Here is a 12,013-nt window from a genome sequence, read left to right as displayed (position 1 = left end):
TATCCACATTGACCGAAAAACCAATTAATGAACTGAATGAGGTGATACTTTTTAAGATAGGTTAACTCTGGTTAACTCTGGTCAACTCTGGTTGATATGGGATTAAAAAAATTATTCACAACAACTCTAAAGCTGATTTCTTGAAGCTCAAGATGGAAAATATTTGTCTCACACTAGTCTCCGCACAGTTTACAGTGTATAGGTCATGCGCTATGATAGCATGGGACTCAACCTTTGGACTCAACATGGTGATTGAGATCTTCATTTAAAAAAACTGACATGCACACAACATTAATGATTCCCCATTTGCATTGATGATCAAACCCTGTTAGGATCCAAAATATTTCCAATATGCATATGACCAAGAATTATATAAATTATGTAGCAGCACTATAGTGACAAACATTGTTAACCCTGCAATCGCACAAAGAGTTACAACTGTATTTCCAGCTCAGTCTCAAGGGGATCCACCATAATTAAAATGCTGTTTTTTTACAGTGACAAATTCTAAAGCCTTTTTTAATTCCTTATTTCTATTGATCCACCCAACAAGATTCCTTTTTCATGCTCAGGCATGCATATAACCAAGTTGGCCCAGAAGACCATTTTCTGGATAACTGGATATGTAACCTCTACTTCTAGGTAACTACACCTGGCCGTTGTCCTATGACGACCAATCATGCCCTGTTGAGTTTACCAAGTTACTCTAGAAACATACACGTGAATAGGTTTTGCATTTTTACTGAATCTAGATGTCTGTATCCATAGAAGGATAGAGAGAGAGGAAGATTCTTTGTGTGGGGAAGGGCATTAGAGATGATGTATTTAGTGAGGCCTGGTTCATGACAGTGACACAAGCTGGCCTGTTCTGAGGGGTTGCCTGGGCAAAGACACAAGGACATCAGCGGGAGGATGACCTACAGGAAACGAGCCAGGGAAAAAATCGAAAAAATTAACACTTGCTCTTGTGGACTCGCTCATAATTATACCTGGCATGTTGACAACAGACAATTACTCAGTTAACCCGGCGGAATATTTAGCCATTAGCTATTGTGAGAGAGTGCGGCATGCTTGGCCAAGACAGTGTCATGTTTATCTTTTCGAGTAGGGGCACCATTTTAATTATTATTACACTATAATCACTGTAATATGGTCAGGATGGTTCAGGTCACTGATAATTCTGTTGAGCACTTCCCTTGAGTTTTCATATCTGAGGATTAATGCCAAACACCAGTATTTGTTGTTTTTCCATTTTTCATTTAAATAATTACAAAGTTAACTTAATTATTTGTGTTGAAATGTTTAAGGATGGGCCAGCCTTTGAAACAGGATTTAGACCACATCACAGTACATAAAATTTGCTTTGAAAGTAAAACTAATCACCCTAAGACAACCAATCCATTTGTCGAATGGAACAACAGTTTTGGTTCTTCCACTTCCGGGTTGCGGGGGATGCTGGAGCCAATCCCACCTCACACTGGGCGAGGGCGGGGTACACATCCAGGCCCAACACATACAGAGACACACAGAGATGAACAACCACTCACACTCAGAGCCACTAGCATTACCAATCAACCTAAACATGCATGTCGTTGCACGGTGGGAGGAAACTGGAGTGCCCGGAGGAAACCCACACAGGCACGCGGAGAACATGCAAACTCCACACAGAAAGGCCCCAGGCCCTGAAACCAAACCCACGACCTTCTTATTGTGGGCCAAGAGCGCTAATCACTACGTTGCCATGCTGCCCCACCTTGAGAATGATATATTTATACATGATATATTATGATATGATATATTTTTTATATCTTTTATATACTTGATGAAAGGGTTAGGGTTAGGGATTTTGCTTTGAGTGATTGCTTAGGTCCTATTTTGTTTGGCCTCCAGATGATAAACACTGACTAGCCTTGAAACCATAATGATAATGTGTTGGTAATGTAAGTTTGACCAAGATCAAGATAGTGACCTTAATTAGGGTATGTCTCCATGGTCAACTGCAGAATCCCTCAGTTCACCTTCATGAACAACTATTTCCATGGTCAGCAGGAATCAGACAGTTAAACTTAGTTGATCCATCCATCAACTTTACCTTCCTGTTTATGAAGTTCTCTAGTAGGTCAATATCATTGGCATTTAGTTGATACTGGCAGTCTGGTGATGGTTAACTCCTCTTTCCCATCTTGAGCTGACATTAATTCCACACTGCAGGGCTCATTGTCCTGCTCACTGGACCATCATTGTGTCCAGCGCTCGGCTGTTAGGGAATGCCTGAGCGCTTCGTAATTGGTAGGCAGGCGCATCCTAAAACAAACGCTTCTTCCTGACTAAGCATGCAGGACCACTCATTAAAGAATGACTGCATTATTAAAGCTTTTATGGCTCATCATTCAGAATTGATTAACCTTTGCATGGTGTGGCACTGAAGCCCCACAGCAACTGAAAGAACCTTAAAAAGGAGAAGCCCTCTCCTCCTTACTACCCATCTCCACCTCCTGCATGATAATCAGCGCAAGCTTAGGCTCCTAGCTGGGGACTAGGGGAATGAACACGTATTGTGTGAATGCAGATGGTGATCCATCTGATGAGGAATTCACACCTCCCCTAATTACACTAAAGGAAATGTCTGGAGCGAGGCTAGAGCTTACACAAGGTGCTGAGTGCTTATTTTTCCCAGAAACCTAATTACACCTCAGCTCTGTCTTAAATGAGTTTAAAGAGAGGCTGCAAGTGGGTAAGCTTGATTTCTCCATCCTCGCAGTGGGTGAATAGAAATTCGTCATGTTGAGGTTTTCTGCTGCCGCCATATGCTGGAAGTTAAGAGTGTGTTTTAATCAGAACTCCATTGTGAGTCAACAGTGCAGGAGAGCCACCCTCCGAGGGCCCTCTTCACTTTTGCTTCCTCGAGCGCACTTGGTAAACACGGCTTTTTGTTCATCCAGCATACTCGTGAGTGGGCACTGCTCATAGAATAACTATTAATATTTATTGAAGTGGGAGTTCACACCTATGAGCCAGAAAAAAAATAACTATTGAGAAGCGCACATTGATAGGATTTGAAATAGGTTATGGGAAAGGCTACAGAACCCATGTGTGTTTGTATGTGTGTGTGTGTGTGTGCATGTGTACATGCTGTCTCAACTTGAGAACAATGAAATTAGGTTTAGACTAGCAAGAGGTATAAATAGTATAATATGCAAAAGGAAGAGTGGAAATTGATTCTAATATTGACTGCTTGTGTTAGCCACCAGCAGATAGCATGTCATACTCAGATAGGGACTTTTTTTTATTTTTAATTTTTTTTTAATAGTTGAGCTGTGCTCTCAGGTATTCACATGCCCCACAGGTTATTCAGAGTAGAAAACTGGGGGTATAGACAGAAGTAGCCGGATGCACTATTTAGACTGTGGTGAATTTGAATAGAGATGCCAGGAATGCCATGGCTATAATTAAAAACAAAAAAGCATCAGTTCATATAAATATGTGAGTGTCATTTCTGACTACATCTGTTTGTTACTAATATTGGCATGTTCTTCTTCATGAAGGATATGTCATATCATTTATGGAGCCAAAATTTACTACACATTGTACACATAGAGGAGTGTTGCTCTTACTGCTTAAAGTCATAGTTAACTCTTTCCCTGTTTTTATATTTTGAAGTGCAGATATCCATAAGAAGATACATTGGTAGATTTAAAAACCAAAAACCATGCCAATGTAATTTCATATCTTTGGGATAGTGACTGCTTTGTTGTGACATCACAAAGCTACTACAGTCCTGACATGTAGTTTTAAGGTTCAATTACTGAATACAGAATGTGAGCATTTCTCTGTGGATTATCTCAATATTAATATAGAGCATAGACCTGTTAATGGTAAAAAAAAAAAAAATAAATGCATGAATAATTTATTGGGCACTTAGCAACATGCTTTAGTTAAACTCACCCCTTTGCATCTGGCTACAAATTCAAAAGAATGACTGAGGCACACAAAACCACCACACTGAACAAGACCCGCCCTTGTAGTACCTCCCATCCCTTTCTGACGGTTGTTCCACGGATATTATTACTGAATGTCAGTCCCACTACCAATGGAATATTCTTTGCTGGTTATGTAGCAATGCCAGAACAGGGATGAATGCAACGTCTATCTTGTTTCACTCACTTGCCCGAGGCATATTAATTTATTTACCAACTATAACTGAAAGCAGCAGCATTGACCTCAGCCGTTGAGACAAACATGTAACACTGCCGTCACATTGACGAAGATGTGGAGGAGGCTTTGGGCTGTGATGACTGGATTGTGCCAAACGCCACGAATGCTGTGGTCATGATTCCAAAACCATCTAAAAGGGCAGAGTCATAATGGTGAATTTTAAAGTAGCCTTTTTGTGAGTTTCCCACATCTCATATCCGAGGAATTTTTGAAATCAGCTGAGTTACCTCTTGTGTTTATTTTTAGCTAATCCTTACTTCATTTCTCGTGTAGGAACAAGTCTACTTACATATTCAAAAAAATAAGAGCCCATTCCTTTTAGTACAAAAAAATTAAAATAAAAATACTACGGCACAAAAGAATGTAGGCTAAGCATTTCAGCTTGATCTTGGCGTTGCACATAATAGTCTTGTTTAGCTTGACTGCTTCGGTTTGGTAATTATTTAGCAATGATTATCGAGTTATTATTTGATCATGGATGCTAATTAGTAGAAATATATGTGGCCACTTAATTGACACTTTATTGTCACTCAGTGGAAATAATTTAGTGCATTTTTGATAGTAACACTTGGGGGACAATAGGACCATTGATATATCCCTCTCTTTGTCTTTTAATCTCCCATGTTGGCCTTATACAGAGGGACTGATTGATTGTGAGGAGTCCCCACTGACCAGTCCCAGCCAGTGTAATTTTCTAGTTACGCAGATCCTCTTTTGTAGCATTTGCCCCCAGTTTTACATTACCTGGGAGCTCGTTCTTTTCACCGCCCTCCTGCTCCGCATGCTTTGCAGTAATTTGATGAGAGCCGGGCAAAGCAGCGCGATTCAACAGCTGCAATAAAACTGGCAGTAGTCTCAGAGCAGCAGCTCTGAGCACTTAACCTGTAGCGTTTTCTGTAAATGCCTTCTGATTTGTCTGTCACCCAATCCGTCAGCAATGAATAATTTTCATGGAAGGTGCACTTTAATTACTTTCCCATTTAAATGGCATTATCATGGCCTATCTTGGTAATTAATCTCACCAAGTATCCTGTTTCAGCCTTTTATTGCTGGCAGACGAGCTCCCTAAATCCCCCCGAATCTGCCGTGCTTGAATGAGTCCTCCCTCACAGAAGCTGGCGCTGCCTCTTTCCCCTTCACTTGGTCCCAATTGCAGCCCGTTTGGACGGTCCTTTCTCTCGACGCAGGCAGCCTGTCAGAGCAGTGGGCTCTTTGACTGCCTTGGAAAAGGATGCAAACAGACACATCCATGCAAGGCTGCAGTCAAAGAATAGGCCTTGACTAATGTCGTTTAAGAGAGCTGATAGCTGCAGATAGGCTGGTGATATTCTGTTTTTCTTCTTACTGTCACCAAATCCCATAAAAGAAATCACCCAGGAAACAGTCAGCCTATCAGAAGAACGACCGAGAATATAAAACTACAGTGAGATGGCCTTAAACAATTGGTCTTGTTTCTTTAAACCATGAATACATCTTCTGGGTATCAACCCTTCAAAATAAAATGTAGGTCAAAACACCTTGCTTTAAGTGCTGCAAGTACATCAAATGTGCAAGTGTGGTCATGTCTCAAGGGAAGTCTGAATATTATTGAGTTAATCCATAACCAGCCCAAGTCTAAGTCCAAGAAGAACTAACAGAAATAGAAATAGAAATTGCACATGCCGATACTGAAATATCCAAAAGAAAAAGAAAAGAAATATCAGAAAAAGGGTGGACACAGCATCCAGTTGTGGATCATAGAAAGGCCAGGGCATCTGCAAAAACTGTTTTAAGATTGAGGATGTGCATGTTAGACACTTACAGAAACAGAAATATCAGAATTTCTCCATAGCTTTGTTCCATTAGTGACATAACAAGTAGTTTTGCTGGCTGGCTAAATAAAGTGTTCTCAAATACCATATTTAACCATGGGTTTAAAACATTTACAAATCATTACCTCCTGTAGATGGATATTAGGTTTTCATTGTTTCTTCTGTTGCTATTTGCTATAAAGTTTGTGTTTGTCTTTGACTCCTCTCCTTTATTTTTTCAGCTACTAATTTATTGTTTGTTTCTGCGGAGAGTCTGTCTCCAGCCTTGTTTGTTTTTGCTTGGATGCAGCGTTATTAATTTGGCACATTTGTATAGAGAAATATAATTTCATTCTAAGAAACTGTTGGGAAAAGTTGCAACATTCTGATGTTTTTGGGTCAGCTGGGAATCATGTGGAAGTTGAAAAGGCAACAGCTGATTTGCATTCAGTTTCAACCTATAGGCTGTGTTCCACCAGAACACAGACACACACACGGCTTTAATTATTCAGCCCTCGGCGAGGCAGCAGAAAGAGACTCCGGCAGTGTTTTTTTGGCAGTCATTGCGCTGTTTACCTTCTACAGAGAAGCTCAATGTTTCAGTCAGACCCTCACCTTTACTGAAATCACTTCTCTTTCACAGACGTCAGATGCTTGAATTTTTTTTCCAGTCAGACACTGACAACTCATTTTTGCAGATGTTGGCTGCAAAGCAAGTTTCCTGGAGCATTGTTGCACTTATCAACGTTTTTGGGGATATTAAATCGATTTGTGTGTATTTAATGATAGCTTAAACCCCTGTATAAACAAATAAGGATTGCGCTGTTTGAATTAAGCAGGAAGCTCAGACATTGAAGAATGCTGATGAGACTCCACAATGTGTTTACATATTGGTGACAGGCAGGCTGAGTAGTAAGAGTGACAATCCAGAGTTAGACAGACATGGATTTGTCTATCTGCTCTGCGTTCAGGTCAATCTGAATGAAGCGATGAGCCAGATGCCTTACAAATGATCAAAGACTACAAAATGTAGTCATTCATTTGTTACTCAGTGGTTTTATACAATGCTTGTCGTGATACGGTGTCCCTTAATGTAAATGTCCTCATAACATATCCTTCAAATGTTCTCACTTCCATCTGAAAGCTGAACATCTTATCAACCAAACAGAATTGAACGGGTTTTCAGTTTTAGTGATAAAAGCCCTGAAAAAATGACTCATTTCCAAATGAAGCAATAATTTAAATAAATGAAGCATTTTTAATTAGATACTCTAATCCCTTTTCTGCCATCTCATATTAATTATTTAATTATCAGGCATTATTTGTTACATCCTGCTGGGAAGTAATGAAAAAAGTATGTATGTGTCAATAAGTCCATGTGAATATTCTGTAATTGAACTTGAAGAACCCTGCAGCTATCAAAGTGTGCACTTGATTTTGATATGGGAGACTGTTTGTCTCCTCTGTGAAACCAATAGCCACTGTGTAGGCTCTATACTGACTATGATGTCAAAGGTCGTCTAACATTTGGGAAAATATATACAACAGATCATGTATCCTGCACCTAATCATGTGAGGTTTTTTTGTGTTTATATCTAAGCAAAGTGCCAACTTGTCCCCACCCTTTGATATCATCTGAAGGCCCAATATGTGGTGATAGATGCAGAATACTTTGGTCAGGGTTGGGAATAAAAACAATTTGATTAGGGTAGTAAATATTGGGTGTGGGTTGGCCATCAGTTTCACACGGGAAATGAACAGTAGATGCCTGTGAGACCCCTCTTAATGCAGACTCGGTAGCTGTTTACACTACAAACCTGCTTTTTTGAGGTGTTAGATGTGATAATGGTTGTAATAGGTTAATTGCACAGATACTTTTTGGTAGTATCATCATATTAGGCGGTAAGGACCTACCACATTCTGTCTATAGCTGTTTAGACTGAAGGACTTGGCATTTTGAAAACCTTTTTTGGAGCAGCCACAGTAATTTATGTTGACACAATTTAGTGGGACAAATACAAATATCATTTAGTATAATTGCATGGAGGTGGAGGTGCATGATACAATATGTTCTAAGTTATTTTACATTCAAGATGGCTTTACTGGCTTGCTGTGTGAAAATGCATCAGCTAACCTCACCTGTATTTGAATTGTATTTTCTACGACAGTGCTACATGAGCAGATTAAGGCATGAGCGCCTGAGCCTTCTCTATTCCACCACCATGGGCTGACAGAGCACGAGCAGAGTATTCGCTTGGTGAAATTACAGACCTGAGGGGTAGTTGATGAGAAATGTCACTGTCGACAAAAATGGAACTCTAATATATTCCATCTCAGGTTTGGTGGACACTTATTAATGTCTCCCAGTAACGGCCACTAATTGAGGTAGTCAGTCACATGAAACTTGGGACAAATAACGGTGCAACCCAAGAACAAAAGAACCACATATTTAGTAGCCTTGTTAGTAATTATAATGCTGACTAATAAATATATTCATAAAAAGAACATTACAATAGCACCGTCAATAATAATAATAATAATAATAATAATAATGATAATAATAATAGTAAAAACCAATAGCAAGGAGTAACTTACTTGATGACAGGAAGTCACAACTATAAAAGTGTGAATAAAAAGATAGATTGAACCACTGGAGGACCTCAGGGCCTCTGACAGCACACAGGGAGTTAAAAGGTCAAGAATATAGTATTCAGGGCTTTAAAGATGATAAGAAGAATATTAAAATCAACTCCATAACTAGAGGAAAGCAGAAAGTGATGGTGCAATGGGTAACGGTTAAAAACCTTCCGGCTACATTTTGCTGCAAGTGGAGAACAGAGGCATGACTGACTATTTCAAGAGTTGTTTTTTTTTTTGACAAATATAACTGAAGTCTGGAAATATTCCAGTTTAAAAAAGAGTGACTGATTTAATATGGTAACTCAAGTTATTGGTGTTGTCAATTAATGGCAGTTAAGTATTTGTGAATTATAGTTGCGTGGCTCTGTGCTGAAGGTAATTATCAATTTATAAATGGAGACATTCAGGAGGTCAATTTCTTGGTGACACAGTTGACATTAACCTGGACTTCATCTGCATAAAATAAAACTTGATGTTGCACGAATGCCGCAATGCAGCCTAGAGGTGGAGAGACCACGACTCAGAACTCAGGGCTTACCAAAAATGAAAGTCCATTCCACTCAAGGTCTAAACCACTGATGCCATCAAAAGACAGGTGCGTTCAACAGTGCAATAAATGTGACACTGAGGTATAAAACAGCTGAACATGACCTTAAGAAGAACATTTTCTACTCCATAAGCTAGCAAGACTTGATTATTGAACATTATTCAATATCAAGATGTTTCCAACATAAAAAAAAAAAAAAAAAAGATTTTGTGCTAACAACTTGGAAACGGGAGCATGTCTAGAGGACACGCAGTGGTTCATGAGCACGGAACTCAGAACACTGCATTTTCAAGTTAAGCATCAAAGAGCACATTAAAACATAATGATGCTCCTGATTATTCATCATCTTTTTTTCAATGTAGTTTTTTTTTTGTGTTGTTTTACTGCCTATGAGAGAGTTTCATTTAGAAAAATGATCATTGCTAGCATTGAAATCTAATACTAGTAATAATAATAATCTGTGGAAGTCAGTTAACGAATGTGCTGGTAGGAAAAAACGCATTGGCTACAAAATCAAACACTTTTTAACAAAATTTAAGAATGTTATAGGAAAAAAATTAAACAGGGTTCACTTAATGACTCTTTTTGTGCTTTCATATAATTTTTGTCAGTCTTTCAATCTTCCAATGCATGAAGTAAACACAATACAAAAAGAAAGTCATAGTAAGCCTTGTAAAACAAAAAGTCAATTACAACTACATTATTATCTTGTCAAGCAAAATGCCATGCCGAACATTCATCAGTTCTGTTGATTTTCTGCTTTTCTCTGTTGTATATTACTATCAATTGAATAACGTGATTGTTTGCTACATAAAGCAATTTGAAGATGCCGTTGTGGGCTGAGTGAACTTGATAATTACTTTTTTTTTTAACTATCTGCTGCAATTTTACAAAATAAATGATTATTGAAGTAATCTGGAAAGTAATCAACAATTAGCTGATAGTAAAAGCAGTTAAACCTTGCAGTAGCATAAACAATTATTGTCCGAATTTTCCTCCCCGACGGGTTCTAACTGAAAAAATGAACTTCAGCTTCCATATTTAAAGTTGCCGTGTGTTTTCAAGCGTTGACTACTCACTAAAGGCTGCTGGCTTTAGCTCTGGAATGCAGCCGCTCTCCGTTTGCAGCCCACGGGTAACTATAAGGCCTCAGTAAACACCAAAATACTTTCTTTCCTTCTCTCTCTTTATCTACTCACTCACTTGCAGTCCAAATGTACATTCACAAAGACACTCACGCATACACACTCACACTCACCCTGTCAGCATGCACCTGTGACTCCCAGAAACTCTCTTTATATGGAACACATGCTCAGGAATCTCACGGCCCTGGCTGCAAATGGCTCCAGCACTTTGCAATAGAGCCATTCAAGTGTTTCATTTCCTGCCGAAGGAGTTAAAAGAACTTCCAAGGGTAATAGAAAGCCAAGCAGGGTTGCATTCCATAGGTGCCCAAGAACGTACGTACATACACACACACACACACACACACACACAGCAGCAGCAGCAGCAGCAGCAATCCCAAGTCAAAAGCTTAACTTTTATCACTGTTTCCTGTAGGCAGTGCTTTTCTGTCTTGTGGGCCAGAAAGACTGTTCGTTGCCTGACAAGTGTTAGCATGTTAACCAGAGAGCGTACATTTCTCTTATCCCAGACAGAAAACAAGCAATATTACATGGGTGTTGGTCACAGTGACCTGACAGAAAGTTATCTACAAACTCAGCCTTTAAGGCTCTTTTAGGTTGTTGTTTCAGTTTCCGGGCCAGCAAAGGACACACTCTCCAGCCCTGTTTCCAGCAGCAGCTTGCAGCATTTTTAAGTTAGAGAGTAGCTTCGTGAAGAATACTATTTAATTAGCAAGCTAAGGTGGCCCTGTGTTTTTTCTTATTTTCATTATCACACAATAATGAATATTAATGGATGTTAAATTTACAAATGTAAATAATAGGGTTATTTATTTTAAGTGTAGGGGAGTTTGTTGGAGTCCTAAATGAATGTGGTATTAAGGAACAAGTGGAATCACCTCTTGTCATGGGCTTTTTAAGATTAGGTTATAATGCAGCATCTACTTTCAGGGTCTTTTTACTTTGGGTCAGTTTTTAATTGTGTTGTAGTAGCACATCTACAGCTGAGTTTGCTCTTAATAAAGTTAGAAAAATACAATTTAACTTGGTTGAGGCATGATTTGGAGCTGTTATTCAACAATTGACATGATAATTAGTTAACATGCCATTTCCCAATTTGGCTGCATTAGCTTTGCATATGTTCACTACTCATGGAGATATTAGAGATTTCACACAATTGAAGTTTAAAATGTAAACCTTATTAATCTACTGTAGAACTGTACTGCCAGAGTACATCTTTACATTTTTGTGTCCTGCGTGGCCATTTTTTGGAGCATTTTAATTTGCTATACATCAATACACCCCTCATATCCCAATTTTAATATTTGCACACTTATGTTCAGTAAATAGCTAAAAAGCACAATAACCATAACAAATTAAAATTTTTATTTGACGCACATTTTCCTAAATATAGTAATATAGCTGTACCACCTTAAAACAGTTCATGCTCACATGATGACATGTACTCCAACGATTTATGCTGGATTTCTGCAAGAACGTTAGTCAGAAGATTTTATATGCAGAATCAATACTGAAACATAGACATGCAAGTGGGATCATGGTTAAAAGAGAAAAAATGTTGCAATAACCCAATGTTTTTCGCCTTTGTTTATCTGCTCGGCTGCTGTTGCTGTGAGGAAAGTGCGATTAATCATGTGATCACAAAAGCTTGTTAAACTTGCCTAATATTTCACCTG

General features: G+C 38.8%; 1 protein-coding gene across 2 annotated transcripts in view; it reads left to right on the top strand.

Moving 5' to 3' along the window:
* Window positions 1-12,013, top strand: part of epha7 (eph receptor A7) — an 86,052-nt gene that overhangs the window by 34,796 nt on the left and 39,243 nt on the right. The gene's annotated exons all lie outside the window — the stretch shown is intronic.

This window comes from Echeneis naucrates, chromosome 24 (assembly GCF_900963305.1).
Source record: "Echeneis naucrates chromosome 24, fEcheNa1.1, whole genome shotgun sequence".
Lineage (NCBI taxonomy): Eukaryota > Metazoa > Chordata > Actinopteri > Carangiformes > Echeneidae > Echeneis > Echeneis naucrates.
Note: the sequence above shows the minus strand (reverse complement) of the source record. Positions and strands in the feature narration are given on the sequence as shown.